Genomic DNA, 13,147 nt, shown 5'->3' with positions numbered 1-13,147 from the left:
CCCATGTGACAAAACAGGTTGACGTTTTGCTAGTTGGTCTCGTGCCATGATTCTCAAAAAAGGGTCAAGAAAGGAACTTTGTGGCTCGTTGGTCTAGGGGCATGATTCTCGCTTTGGGTGCGAGAGGTCCCGGGTTCAAATCCCGGACGAGCCCCATTGTTAAAGCCCTCCCTGAGCTTTTCTGGCAATTGTCATGTGGTGGCCCATGTGACAAAACAGGTTGACGTTTTGCTAGTTGGTCTCGTGGCATGACTCTCAAAAAAGGGTCAAGAAAGGAACTTTGTGGCTCGTTGGTCTAGGGGCATGATTCTCGCTTTGGGTGCGAGAGGTCCCGGGTTCAAATCCCGGACGAGCCCCATTGTTAAAGCCCTCCCTGAGCTTTTCTGGCAATTGTCATGTGGTGGCCCATGTGACAAAACAGGTTGACGTTTTGCTAGTTGGTCTCGTGGCATGACTCTCAAAAAAGGGGTAAATGAAGGGATTTTGTGGCTCGTTGGTCTAGGGGCATGATTCTCGCTTTGGGTGCGAGAGGTCCCGGGTTCAAATCCCGGACGAGCCCCTATGTTAAGCCCCTTCCTGACCTTTTCTGGCAATTGTCATGTGGTGGCCCCTGCGACAAACCAGGGTTAACATTTTGCGTTGGTCTCGTGGCATGATGCTCAAAAAAGGGGTCAATGAAGTGATTTTGTGGCTCGTTGGTCTAGGGGCATGATTCTCACTTAGGGTGCGAGAGGTCCCGGGTTCAAATCCCGGACGAGCCCCTTTGTTAAAACCCTCCCTGACCTTTTCTGGCAATTGTCATGTGGTGGCCCCTGTGACAAACGGGGTTATCATTTTGGTCGTTGGTCTCGTGGCATGATGTTCAAAAAAGCGGTCAATGAAGGGGTTTTGTGGCTCGTTGGTCTCGGGGCATGATTCTCGCTTTGGGTGCGAGAGGTCCCGGGTTCAAATCACGGACGAGCCCCATTGTTAAACCCCTCCCTTAACTTTTCTGGCAATTGTCATGTGGTGGCCCATGTGACAAAACAGGTTGACGTTTTGAGAGTTGGTCTCGTGGCATGACTCTCAAAAAAGGAGTAAATGAAGGGATTTTGTGGCTCGTTGGTCTAGGGGCATGATTCTCGCTTTGGGTGCGAGAGGTCCCGGGTTCAAATCCCGGATGAGCCCCATTGTTATACCCTTTTCTGGCAATTGTCATGTGGTGGCCCCTGTGACAACCCGTGGTTAACATTTTGCTCGTTGGTCTCGTGGCATGATGCTCAAAAAAGGTTCAAGAAAGGCATTTTGTGGCTCGTTGGTCGAGGGGCATGATTCTCGCTTAGGGTGCGAGAGGTCCTTGGTTCAAATCCCGGATGAGCCCCATTGTTAAACCCCTTACTGACCTTTTCTGGCAATTGTCATGTGGTGGCCCCTGTGACAACCCGGGGTTAACATTTTGCTCGTTGGTCTCGTGGCATGATGCTCAAAAAAGGTTCAAGAAAGGCATTTTGTGGCTCGTTGGTCGAGGGGCATGATTCTCGCTAAGGGTGCGAGAGGTCCCGGTTCAAATCCCGGACGAATACCTATGTTAATCCCCTTCCTGACCTTTTCTGGCAATTGTTCTCGCTTAGGGTGCGACAAAACGGGTTAACATTTTGCTCGTTGGTCTCGTGGGCATTATTCCCGCTTTGGGTGCGAGAGGTCCGGGGTTCAAATCCCGGACGATCCCCGATATTAAGGCCTTCTCTGACCTTTTCTGGCAATAGTCATGTGGTTGCCCATGTGACAAAACAGGTTTTGCTAGTTGGTCTCGTGCCATGATTCTCAAAAAAGGGTCAAGAAAGGAATTTTGTGGCTCGTTGGTCTCGGGGCATGATTCTCGCTTTGGGTGCGAGAGGTCCCAGGTTCAAATCCCGGACGAGCCCAATTGTTAAAGCCCTCCCTGAACTTGTCTGGCAATTGTCATGTGGTGGCCCCTGTGACAAACCGGGGTAAACATTTTGCGTTGGTCTCGTGGCATTCTGCTCAAAAAAGGGGTCAATTAAATGGTTTTGTGGCTCGTTGGTCTAGGGGCATGATTCTCGCTTTGGGTGCGAGAGATCCCGGAGGAGCCCCTTTGTTAAAACCCTCCCTGACCTTTTCTGGCAATTGTCATGTGGTGGCCCCTGTGACAAACCGGGGTTATCATCTTGCTCGTTGGTCTCGTGGCATGATGTTCAAAAAAGCGGTCAATGAAGGGGTTTTGTGGCTCGTTGGTCTAGGGGCATGATTCTCGCTTTGGGTGGGAGAGGTCCCGGGTTCAAATCCCGGACGAGCCCCATTGTGGCATGACTGTCAAAAAAGGGGTAAATGAAGGGATTTTGTGGCTCGTTGGTCTAGGGGCATGATTCTCGCTTTGGGTGCGAGAGGTCCCTGGTTCAATTCCCGGATGAGCCCCATTGTTAAACCCCTTACTGACCTTTTCTGGCAATTGTCATGTGGTGGCCCGTGCGACAAACCGGGGTTAACATTTTGCGTTGGTCTCGTGGCATGATGCTCAAAAAAGGGGTCAATGAAGTGATTTTGTGGCTCGTTGGTCTAGGGGCATGATTCTCGCTTAGGGTGCGAGAGGTCCCGGGATTTGTTAAAACCCTCCCTGACCTTTTCTGGCAATTGTCATGTGGTGGCCCCTGTGACAAACGGGGTTATCATTTTGCTCGTTGGTCTCGTGGCATGATGTTCAAAAAAGCGGTCAATGAAGGGGTTTTGTGGCTCGTTGGTCTCGGGGCATGATTCTCGCTTTGGGTGCGAGAGGTCCCGGGTTCAAATCACGGACGAGCCCCATTGTTAAACCCCTCCCTTAACTTTTCTGGCAATTGTCATGTGGTGGCCCATGTGACAAAACAGGTTGACGTTTTGCGAGTTGGTCTCGTGGCATGACTCTCAAAAAAGGGGTAAATGAAGGGATTTTTTGGCTCGTTGGTCTAGGGGCATGATTCTCGCTTTGGGTGCGAGAGGTCCCGGGTTCAAATCCCGGATGAGCCCCATTGTTATACCCTTTTCTGGCAATTGTCATGTGGTGGCCCCTGTGACAACCCGTGGTTAACATTTTGCTCGTTGGTCTCGTGGCATGATGCTCAAAAAAGCGGTCAATGAAGGGGTTTTGTGGCTCGTTGGTCTAGGGGCATGATTCTCGCTTTGGGTGGGAGAGGTCCTGGGTTCAAATCCCGGACGATCCCCATTGTTAAACCCCTCCCTTAACTTTTCTGGCAATTGTCATGTGGTGGCCCATGTGACAAAACAGTTGACGTTTTGCTAGTTGGTCTCGTGGCATGATTCTCAAAAAAGGGGTAAATGAAGGGATTTTGTGGCTCGTTGGTCTAGGGGCATGATTCTCGCTTAGGGTGCGAGAGGTCCCGGGTTCAAATCCCGGACGAGCCCCATTGTTAAAGCCCTCCCTGAACTTTTCTGGCAATTGTCATGTGGTGGCCCCTGTGACAAACCGGGCTTAAAATTTTGCTCGTTGGTCTCGTGGCATGGTGTTCAAAAAAGGGGTCAATGAAGGGTTTTTGTGGCTCGTTGGTCTAGGGGCATGATTCTCGCTTAGGGTGCGAGAGGTCCCGGGTTCAAATCCCGGATGAGCCCCATTGTTAAAGCCCTCCCTGAACTTTTCTGGCAATTGTCATGTGGTGGCCCCTGTGACAACCCGGGGTTAACATTTTGCTCGTTGGTCTCGTGGCATGATGCTCAAAAAAGGTTCAAGAAAGGCATTTTGTGGCTCGTTGGTCGAGGGGCATGATTCTCGCTAAGGGTGCGAGAGGTCCCGGTTCAAATCCCGGACGAATACCTATGTTAATCCCCTTCCTGACCTTTTCTGGCAATTGTTCTCGCTTAGGGTGCGACAAAACGGGTTAACATTTTGCTCGTTGGTCTCGTGGGCATTATTCCCGCTTTGGGTGCGAGAGGTCCGGGGTTCAAATCCCGGACGATCCCCGATATTAAGGCCTTCTCTGACCTTTTCTGGCAATAGTCATGTGGTTGCCCATGTGACAAAACAGGTTTTGCTAGTTGGTCTCGTGCCATGATTCTCAAAAAAGGATCAAGAAAGGAATTTTGTGGCTCGTTGGTCTCGGGGCATGATTCTTGCTTTGGGTGTGAGAGGTCCCGGGTTCAAATCCCGGACGAGCCCCATTTTTAAAGCCCTCCCTGAACTTGTCTGGCAATTGTCATGTGGTGGCCCCTGTGACAAACCGGGGTAAACATTTTGCGTTGGTCTCGTGGCATTCTGCTCAAAAAAGGGGTCAATTAAATGGTTTTGTGGCTCGTTGGTCTAGGGGCATGATTCTCGCTTTGGGTGCGAGAGGTCCCGGGTTCAAATCCCGGAGGAGCCCCTTTGTTAAAACCCTCCCTGACCTTTTCTGGCAATTGTCATGTGGTGGCCCCTGTGACAAACCGGGGTTATCATTTTGCTCGTTGGTCTCGTGGCATGATGTTCAAAAAAGCGGTCAATGAAGGGGTTTTGTGGCTCGTTGGTCTAGGGGCATGATTCTCGCTTTGGGTGCGAGAGGTCCCGGGTTCAAATCCCGGACGAACCCCATTGTTAAACCCCTTCCTCACCTTTTCTGGCAATTGTCATGTGGTGGCCCATGTGACAAAACAGTTGACGTTTTGCTAGTTGGTCTCGTGGCATGATTCTCAAAAAAGGGGTAAATGAAGAGATTTTGTGGCTCGTTGGTCTAGGGGCATGATTCTCGCTTTGGGTGCGAGAGGTCCCGGGTTCAAACCCCGGATGAGCCCCATTGTTATACCCTTTTCTGGCAATTGTCATGTGGTGGCCCCTGTGACAACCCGGGGTTAACATTTTGCTCGTTGGTCTCGTGGCATGATGCTCAAAAAAGGTTCAAGAAAGGCATTTTGTGGCTCGTTGGTCGAGGGGCATGATTCTCGCTAAGGGTGCGAGAGGTCCCGGTTCAAATCCCGGACGAATACCTATGTTAATCCCCTTCCTGACCTTTTCTGGCAATTGTTCTCGCTTAGGGTGCGACAAAACGGGTTAACATTTTGCTCGTTGGTCTCGTGGGCATTATTCCCGCTTTGGGTGCGAGAGGTCCGGGGTTCAAATCCCGGACGATCCCCGATATTAAGGCCTTCTCTGACCTTTTCTGGCAATTGTCATGTGGTGGCCCCTACGACAAACCGGGGTTGACATTTTGCTAGTTGATCTCGTGCCATGATTCTCAAAAAAGGGTCAAGAAAGGAGTTTTGTTGGTCAAGGGGCATGATTCTCGCTTAGGGTGCGAGAGGTCCCGGGTTCAAATCCCGGACGAGCCCCTTTGTTAAAACCCTCCCTGACCTTTTCTGGCAATTGTCATGTGGTGGCCCCTGTGACAAACCGGGGTTATCATTTTGCTCGTTGGTCTCGTGGCATGATGTTCAAAAAAGCGGTCAATGAAGTGGTTTTGTGGCTCGTTGGTCTAGGGGCATGATTCTCGCTTTGGGTGCGAGAGGTCCCGGGTTCAAATCCCGGACGAGCCCCATTGTTAAACCCTTCCCTTAACTTTTCTGGCAATTGTCATGTGGTGGCCCATGTGACAAAACAGGTTGTTTTGCTCGTTGGTCTCGTGGCATGGTGTTCAAAAAAGCGGTCAATTAAGGGTTTTTGTGGCTCGTTGGTCTAGGGGCATGATTCTCGCTTAGGGTGCGAGAGGTCCCGGGTTCAAATCCCGGACGAGCCCCTATGTTAAGCCCCTTCCTGACCTTTACTGGCAATTGTCATGTGGTGGCCCCTGTGACAAACCGGGCTTAAAATTTTGCTCGTTGGTCTCGTGGCATGATGTTCAAAAAAGCGGTCAATGAAGGGTTTTTGTGGCTCGTTGGTCTAGGGGCATGATTCTCGCTTAGGGTGCGAGAGGTCCCGGGTTCAAATCCCGGACGAGCCCCATTGTTAAACCCCTCCCTTGACTTTTCTGGCAATTGTCATGTGGTGGCCCATGTGACAAAACAGGTTGACGTTTTGCGTTGGTCTCGTGGCATGATGCTCAAAAAAGGGGTCAATGAAGTGATTTTGTGGCTCGTTGGTCGAGGGGCATTATTCCCGCTTTGGGTGTGAGAGGTCTCAGGTTCAAATCCCGGATGAGCCCCTATGTTAAACCTCTTCCTGACCTTTTCTGGCAATTGTCATGTGGTGGCCCATGTGACAAAACAGGTTGACATTTTGCGAGTTGGTCTCTTGGCATGATTCTCAAAAAAGGGGTAAATGAAGTGACTTTGTGGTTTGTTGGTCTAGGGGCATGATTCTCGCTTTGGGTGCGAGAGGTCCTGGGTTCAAATCCTGGACGAAACCCAATGTAAAAACCCTCCCTGAAATGTTCTGGCAATTGTCATGTGGTGGCCCATGTGACAAAACCGGGTTAACATTTTGCTCGTTGATCTCGTTGCTTGATGCTAAAAAAAGGGGTCAATGAATGGATTTTGTGGCTCGTTGGTCTAGGGGCATAATTCTCGCCTAGGGTGCGAGAGGTCCCGGGTTCAAATCCCGGACGACCCCCTATGTTAACCCCCTTCCTGACCTTTTCTGGCAATTGTCATGTGGTGGCCCCTACGACAAACCGGGGTTATCATTTTGCTCGTTGGTCTCGTGGCATGATGTTCAAAAAAGCGGTCAATGAAGTGGTTTTGTGGCTCGTTGGTCTAGGGGCATGATTCTCGCTTTGGGTGCGAGAGGTCCCGGGTTCAAATCCCGGACGAGCCCCATTGTTAAACCCTTCCCTTAACTTTTCTGGCAATTGTCATGTGGTGGCCCATGTGACAAAACAGGTTGTTTTGCTCGTTGGTCTCGTGGCATGGTGTTCAAAAAAGCGGTCAATTAAGGGTTTTTGTGGCTCGTTGGTCTAGGGGCATGATTCTCGCTTAGGGTGCGAGAGGTCCCGGGTTCAAATCCCGGACGAGCCCCTATGTTAAGCCCCTTCCTGACCTTTACTGGCAATTGTCATGTGGTGGCCCCTGTGACAAACCGGGCTTAAAATTTTGCTCGTTGGTCTCGTGGCATGATGTTCAAAAAAGCGGTCAATGAAGGGTTTTTGTGGCTCGTTGGTCTAGGGGCATGATTCTCGCTTAGGGTGCGAGAGGTCCCGGGTTCAAATCCCGGACGAGCCCCATTGTTAAACCCCTCCCTTGACTTTTCTGGCAATTGTCATGTGGTGGCCCATGTGACAAAACAGGTTGACGTTTTGCGTTGGTCTCGTGGCATGATGCTCAAAAAAGGGGTCAATGAAGTGATTTTGTGGCTCGTTGGTCGAGGGGCATTATTCCCGCTTTGGGTGTGAGAGGTCTCAGGTTCAAATCCCGGATGAGCCCCTATGTTAAACCTCTTCCTGACCTTTTCTGGCAATTGTCATGTGGTGGCCCATGTGACAAAACAGGTTGACATTTTGCGAGTTGGTCTCTTGGCATGATTCTCAAAAAAGGGGTAAATGAAGTGACTTTGTGGTTTGTTGGTCTAGGGGCATGATTCTCGCTTTGGGTGCGAGAGGTCCTGGGTTCAAATCCTGGACGAAACCCAATGTAAAAACCCTCCCTGAAATGTTCTGGCAATTGTCATGTGGTGGCCCATGTGACAAAACCGGGTTAACATTTTGCTCGTTGATCTCGTTGCTTGATGCTAAAAAAAGGGGTCAATGAATGGATTTTGTGGCTCGTTGGTCTAGGGGCATAATTCTCGCCTAGGGTGCGAGAGGTCCCGGGTTCAAATCCCGGACGACCCCCTATGTTAACCCCCTTCCTGACCTTTTCTGGCAATTGTCATGTGGTGGCCCCTACGACAAACCGGGGTTGACATTTTGCTAGTTGGTCTCGTGCCATGATTCTCAAAAAAGGGTCAAGAAAGGAGTTTTGTGGCTCGTTGGTCTAGGGGCATGATTCTCGCTTAGGGTGCGAGAGGTCTCGGGTTCAAATCCCGGACGAGCCCCATTGTTAAACCCCTCCCTTAACTTTTCTGGCAATTGTCATGTGGTGGCCCATGTGACAAAACAGGTTGTTTTGCTCGTTGGTCTCGTGGCATGGTGTTCAAAAAAGCGGTCAATTAAGGGTTTTTGTGGCTCGTTGGTCTAGGGGCATGATTCTCGCTTAGGGTGCGAGAGGTCCCGGGTTCAAATCCCGGATGAGCCCCATTGTTATACCCTTTTCTGGCAATTGTCATGTGGTGGCCCCTGTGACAACCCGTGGTTAACATTTTGCTCGTTGGTCTCGTGGCATGATGCTCAAAAAAGGTTCAAGAAAGGCATTTTGTGGCTCGTTGGTCGAGGGGCATGATTCTCGCTTAGGGTGCGAGAGGACCCTGGTTCAAATCCCGGATGAGCCCCATTGTTAAACCCCTTACTGACCTTTTCTGGCAATTGTCATGTGGTGGCCCCTGTGACAACCCGGGGTTAACATTTTGCTCGTTGGTCTCGTGGCATGATGCTCAAAAAAGGTTTCAAGAAAGGCATTTTGTGGCTCGTTGGTCGAGGGGCATGATTCTCGCTAAGGGTGCGAGAGGTCCCGGTTCAAATCCCGGACGAATACCTATGTTAATCCCCTTCCTGACCTTTTCTGGCAATTGTTCTCGCTTAGGGTGCGACAAAACGGGTTAATATTTTGCTCGTTGGTCTCGTGGGCATTATTCCCGCTTTGGGTGCGAGAGGTCCGGGGTTCAAATCCCGGACGATCCCCGATATTAAGGCCTTCTCTGACCTTTTCTGGCAATTGTCATGTGGTTGCCCATGTGACAAAACAGGTTTTGCTCGTTGGTCTCGTGGCATGATGTTCAAAAAAGCGGTCAATGAAGGGTTTTTGTGGCTCGTTGGTCTAAGGGCATGATTCTCGCTTAGGGTGCGAGAGGTCCCGGGTTCAAATCCCGGACGAGCCCCATGGTTAAAGCCCTCCCTGAGCTTTTCTGGCAATTGTCATGTGGTGGCCCATGTGACAAAACAGGTTGACGTTTTGCGTTGGTCTCGTGGCATGATGTTCAAAAAAGCGGTCAATGAAGGGGTTTTGTGGCTCGTTGGTCTAGGGGCATGATTCTCGCTTTGGGTGCGAGAGGTCCCGGGTTCAAATCCCGGACGAGCCCCATTGTTAAAGCCCTCCCTGAACATTTCTGGCAATTGTCATGTGGTGGCCCATGTGACAAAACAGGTTGCCATTTTGCTAGTTGGTCTCGTGGCATGACTCTCAAAAAAGGGGTAAATGAAGGGATTTTGTGGCTCGTTGGTCTAGGGGCATGATTCTTGCTTTGGGTGCGAGAGGTCCCGGGTTCAAATCCCGGATGAGCCCCATTGTTAAACCCTTTTCTGGCAATTGTCATGTGGTGGCCCCTGTGACAACCCGGGGTTAACATTTTGCTCGTTGGTCTCGTGGCATGATGCTCAAAAAAGGTTCAAGAAAGGCATTTTGTGGCTCGTTGGTCGAGGGGCATGATTCTCGCTTAGGGTGCAAGAGGTCCCGGGTTCAAATCCCGGATGAGCCCCTATGTTAAGCCTCTTCCTGACCTTTTCTGGCAATTGTCATGTGGTGGCCCATGTGACAAAACAGGTTGACATTTTGCGAGTTGGTCTAGGGGCATGATTCTCGCTTTGAGTGCGAGAGGTCCCGGGTTCAAATCCCAGACGAGCCCCATTGTTAAAGCCCTCCCTGAACTTTTCTGGCAATTGTCATGTGGTGGCCCATGTGACAAAACAGGTTGACGTTTTGCGTTGGTCTCGTGGCATGATGCTCAAAAAAGGGGTCAATGAAGTGATTTTGTGGCTCGTTGGTCTAGGGGCATGATTCTCGCTTTGGTTGCGAGTGGTCCCGGGTTCAAATTCTGGACGAGCCCCATTGTTAAAGCCCTCCCTGAACATTTCTGGCAATTGTCATGTGGTGGCCCATGTGACAAACCGGGGTTATCATTTTGCTCGTTGGTCTCGTGGCATGATGTTCAAAAAAGCGGTCAATGAAGGGTTTTTGTGGCTCGTTGGTCTAGGGGCATGATTCTCGCTTTGGGTGCGAGAGGTCCTGGGTTCAAATCCCGGACGAAACCCAATGTAAAAACCCTCTCTGAAATGTTCTGGCAATTGTTCTTGCTTTGGGTGCGACAGGTCTTGGTTTCAAATCCTGGACGAGCCCCTATGTGAAGCCCCTTCCTGACCTTTTCTGGCAATTGTCATGTGGTGGCCCATGTGACAAAACGGGGTTAACATTTTGCTCGTTGATCTCGTGGCTTGATGCTAAAAAGGGGTCAATGAATGGATTTTGTGGCTCGTTGGTCCCGGGTTCAAATCCCGGACAAGCCCCATTGTTAAGCCCCTTCCTGACCTTTTCTGGCCCTCCCTTAACTTTTCTGGCAATTGTCATGTGGTGACCCCTGTGACAAACCGGGGTTAACATTTTGCTCGTTGGTCTCGTGGCATGATGCTCAAAAGGTTCAAGAAAGGCATTTTCTGTTCAAAAAAGGGGTAAATGAAGGGATTTTGTGGCTCGTTGGTCTAGGGGCATGATTCTCGCTTTGGGTGCGAGAGGTCCTGGGTTCAAATCCTGGACGATCCCCATTGTTAAAGCCCTCCCTGAGCTTTTCTGGCAATTGTCATGTGGTGGCCCATGTGACAAACCCGGTTTAACGTTTTGCTCGTTGGTCTCGTGGCATGATTCTCAAAATGGGGTCAAGCAAAGCATTTTGTGGCTCGTTGGTCAAGGGTCATGATTCTTGCTTAGGGTGCGTGAGGTCCTGGGTTCAAATCCTGGATGAGCCCCTATATGAAGGCCCTCTCTGACCTTTTCTGGCAATTGTCATGTGGTGGCCCATGTGACAAAACGGGTTGACTTTTTGCTCGTTGGTCTCGTGGCATGATTCTCGCTTCGGGTGCGAGAGTTCGCAGTTTCAAATCCCGGACGAGCCCCTATGTTAAGGCCTTCTCTGACCTTTTCTGGCAATTGTTCTCGCTTTGGGTGCGAGAGTCCCCGGTCAAATCACAGACGAGCCCCAACGAGAAGGCCCTTCCTGACCTTTTCTGGCAATTGTCATGTGGTGGCCCATGTGACAAACCGTGTTTAACAGTTTGCTCGTTGGTCTTGTGGAATGATGCTCAAAAAAGTGGTCAATGAAGAGATTTTGTGGCTCTTTGGTCAAGGGGCATGGTTCTCGCTTTGGGTGTGAGAGGTCCGGGTTCAAATCCCGGATGAGCCCCTATGTTAAGGCCCTCTCTTACCTTTTCTGCCAATTGTGATGTAGTGGCGCGGCACGGTGGCCGACTGGTTAGAGCGTCAGCCTCACAGTTCTGAGGACCCGGGTTCAATCCCCGGCCCCGCCTGTGTGGAGTTTGCATGTTCTCCCCGTGCCTGCGTGGGTTTTCTCCGGGCACTCCGGTTTCCTCCCACATCCCAAAAACATGCATTCATTGGAGACTCTAAATTGCCCGTAGGCATGACTGTGAGTGCGAATGGTTGTTTGTTTCGATGTGCCCTGCGATTGGCTGGCAACCAGTTCAGGGTGTACCCCGCCTCCTGCCCGATGACAGCTGGGATAGGCTCCAGCACGCCCGCGACCCTAGTGAGGAGAAGCGGCTCAGAAAATGGATGGATGGATGGTGATGTAGTGGCCCATGTGACAAAACGGGGTTAACATTTTGCTCGTTGGTCTCGTGGCATGATACTCAAAAAAGGGGAAAACGAAAAAATGTTGTGGCTCTTTGGTCTAGTGCCATGATTCTCGCTTTGGGTGCGAGAGGTCTTGGGTTCAAATCCCGGACGAACCCCTATATTAAGGCCCTCTCTGACCTTTTCTGGCAATTGTCATGTGGTTTCCCATGTGACAAAACGGGTTGACTTTTTGCTAGTTGGTCTCGTGGCATGTTTCTCAAAAAAGAAAGGCATTTTGTGGCTCGTTGGTCTAGGGCAGGGGTGGCCAACTAGTCAGAGACTAAGAGCCACTTTTTTTTGTGTTACTGCAAAGAGCCACATACACGGGTACACATGAACATCATCTTTTAATCATGTATGCACGCATACACAGACCTCTGCTCAGCCAGATCTAATGAAAATAACCACACCAACATGATAATATCAGTAATTTTCAACAGTTAACATTGTGTGCACTGTCTCACACACACAAACTCTCAGTTCAAGCAAGTCCACAAACAACAATAGAATAATTTTCAATAACATATTTCTCTTACTATGCTGCTTAGTGAGACTTCTGGCATTCCTTATCTTGAACAATCCTCTTCAAATCTGGCTTGTATTCTGTTGTTGCCACTCTAAGCAATTCTTTCAAATGAGTGTCAGTCAGAACAGATCGATGCTTTGATTTCACATGTTTCAGGGTAGAAAACACAGACTCGCAGACGTACGTTGACCCAAACATGGACAGTATCTTAAGCGCAGCTCGTTTGATGTTGGGGTATTTTTCAATTGGCACACTTTTCCAGAACTCAACGGTCTTCCCTTAAAACAGCTTTCAGTTGATCCTCCTCACAAAGGTCGATCATCTCCAACTCAGCCGCAGCCTCATCTGTGACGAGCGGGGCTTTCAAACAGTCTGGCTTCCAAGCCAGCTGATATGATGCAAGCGTTACGGTGTCCGAGTGTTTTGTAAATTTTTTGCAAAACTGCACCTGCTTTTCTGCCTTGCTTTTCAAAGCGACCAACTTGTTCTTGCGAAGTTCAGTCCCTTTTGGAAATTCCTGTTCGATGTTAGGGTGGAGTGAGCTGAAGTGACGCTGAAGATTTGAAGCTTTGAAATGCGCTAATGCTGCGTGACATATAAGGCAGATCGGCTTGCCATTACGTTTAACAAAAAAATATAAACTCTCCCACTCTGGCAAAAACGTCCTGTGTTCTTCTTCATATTTTCTTTTGGCTGTGCTTTTTTCCCCTGCCATTTCAAGAGGTAACTTGACGGAAATTGTTTACAACACAAATGATGTCACACCAAAGATTCTCTCGTCGCTCGTTTGACGTCACTCAAACAGGCTTACATGGTCAGTGTGCCATCTAGCTGTAGGGGGAGTGAATGACAGCGCCAGCCAAGCATTTTTGACGCATGTCATGTGACAGCTCCTGAAGAGCCGCATGAAACTAGTTAAAGAGCCGCATGAGGCTCGCGAGCCGCGGGTTGGCCAGGCCAGGTCTAGGGTCATGATTCTCGCTTAGGGTGCGAAGTTGGTTTTTAAGCATATCT

The 13,147-nt window shown here is 50.0% G+C and overlaps 1 protein-coding gene and 24 non-coding genes across 29 annotated transcripts in view; all 25 read left to right on the top strand.

The window, feature by feature from the left end:
- The window catches only part of crtc3 (CREB regulated transcription coactivator 3), a 126,018-nt gene that overhangs the window by 85,373 nt on the left and 27,498 nt on the right, over positions 1-13,147 (top strand). The window lies entirely within an intron of this gene.
- On the top strand, positions 83-154 carry trnap-ugg (transfer RNA proline (anticodon UGG)). The gene has a single exon. It is a non-coding gene; the product is annotated as a tRNA-Pro (tRNA).
- Positions 285-356, top strand: trnap-ugg (transfer RNA proline (anticodon UGG)). The gene has a single exon. It is a non-coding gene; the product is annotated as a tRNA-Pro (tRNA).
- On the top strand, positions 488-559 carry trnap-ugg (transfer RNA proline (anticodon UGG)). The gene has a single exon. It is a non-coding gene; the product is annotated as a tRNA-Pro (tRNA).
- trnap-agg (transfer RNA proline (anticodon AGG)) lies at positions 690-761 on the top strand. The gene has a single exon. It is a non-coding gene; the product is annotated as a tRNA-Pro (tRNA).
- trnap-ugg (transfer RNA proline (anticodon UGG)) lies at positions 1,096-1,167 on the top strand. The gene has a single exon. It is a non-coding gene; the product is annotated as a tRNA-Pro (tRNA).
- On the top strand, positions 2,226-2,297 carry trnap-ugg (transfer RNA proline (anticodon UGG)). Its single transcript has one exon. It is a non-coding gene; the product is annotated as a tRNA-Pro (tRNA).
- On the top strand, positions 2,344-2,415 carry trnap-ugg (transfer RNA proline (anticodon UGG)). The gene has a single exon. It is a non-coding gene; the product is annotated as a tRNA-Pro (tRNA).
- On the top strand, positions 2,932-3,003 carry trnap-ugg (transfer RNA proline (anticodon UGG)). Its single transcript has one exon. It is a non-coding gene; the product is annotated as a tRNA-Pro (tRNA).
- Positions 3,328-3,399, top strand: trnap-agg (transfer RNA proline (anticodon AGG)). Its single transcript has one exon. It is a non-coding gene; the product is annotated as a tRNA-Pro (tRNA).
- On the top strand, positions 3,532-3,603 carry trnap-agg (transfer RNA proline (anticodon AGG)). The gene has a single exon. It is a non-coding gene; the product is annotated as a tRNA-Pro (tRNA).
- trnap-ugg (transfer RNA proline (anticodon UGG)) lies at positions 4,278-4,349 on the top strand. The gene has a single exon. It is a non-coding gene; the product is annotated as a tRNA-Pro (tRNA).
- Positions 4,482-4,553, top strand: trnap-ugg (transfer RNA proline (anticodon UGG)). Its single transcript has one exon. It is a non-coding gene; the product is annotated as a tRNA-Pro (tRNA).
- Positions 4,684-4,755, top strand: trnap-ugg (transfer RNA proline (anticodon UGG)). The gene has a single exon. It is a non-coding gene; the product is annotated as a tRNA-Pro (tRNA).
- On the top strand, positions 5,422-5,493 carry trnap-ugg (transfer RNA proline (anticodon UGG)). Its single transcript has one exon. It is a non-coding gene; the product is annotated as a tRNA-Pro (tRNA).
- trnap-agg (transfer RNA proline (anticodon AGG)) lies at positions 5,622-5,693 on the top strand. The gene has a single exon. It is a non-coding gene; the product is annotated as a tRNA-Pro (tRNA).
- trnap-agg (transfer RNA proline (anticodon AGG)) lies at positions 5,826-5,897 on the top strand. Its single transcript has one exon. It is a non-coding gene; the product is annotated as a tRNA-Pro (tRNA).
- trnap-ugg (transfer RNA proline (anticodon UGG)) lies at positions 6,638-6,709 on the top strand. The gene has a single exon. It is a non-coding gene; the product is annotated as a tRNA-Pro (tRNA).
- Positions 6,838-6,909, top strand: trnap-agg (transfer RNA proline (anticodon AGG)). Its single transcript has one exon. It is a non-coding gene; the product is annotated as a tRNA-Pro (tRNA).
- trnap-agg (transfer RNA proline (anticodon AGG)) lies at positions 7,042-7,113 on the top strand. The gene has a single exon. It is a non-coding gene; the product is annotated as a tRNA-Pro (tRNA).
- On the top strand, positions 7,853-7,924 carry trnap-agg (transfer RNA proline (anticodon AGG)). The gene has a single exon. It is a non-coding gene; the product is annotated as a tRNA-Pro (tRNA).
- Positions 8,053-8,124, top strand: trnap-agg (transfer RNA proline (anticodon AGG)). Its single transcript has one exon. It is a non-coding gene; the product is annotated as a tRNA-Pro (tRNA).
- trnap-agg (transfer RNA proline (anticodon AGG)) lies at positions 8,792-8,863 on the top strand. The gene has a single exon. It is a non-coding gene; the product is annotated as a tRNA-Pro (tRNA).
- trnap-ugg (transfer RNA proline (anticodon UGG)) lies at positions 8,993-9,064 on the top strand. The gene has a single exon. It is a non-coding gene; the product is annotated as a tRNA-Pro (tRNA).
- trnap-ugg (transfer RNA proline (anticodon UGG)) lies at positions 9,196-9,267 on the top strand. Its single transcript has one exon. It is a non-coding gene; the product is annotated as a tRNA-Pro (tRNA).

The sequence above is a fragment of the Phyllopteryx taeniolatus genome, unplaced genomic scaffold (genome assembly GCF_024500385.1).
Source record: "Phyllopteryx taeniolatus isolate TA_2022b unplaced genomic scaffold, UOR_Ptae_1.2 contig_24, whole genome shotgun sequence".
Taxonomy (NCBI): Eukaryota; Metazoa; Chordata; class Actinopteri; order Syngnathiformes; family Syngnathidae; genus Phyllopteryx; species Phyllopteryx taeniolatus.
Note: the sequence above shows the minus strand (reverse complement) of the source record. Positions and strands in the feature narration are given on the sequence as shown.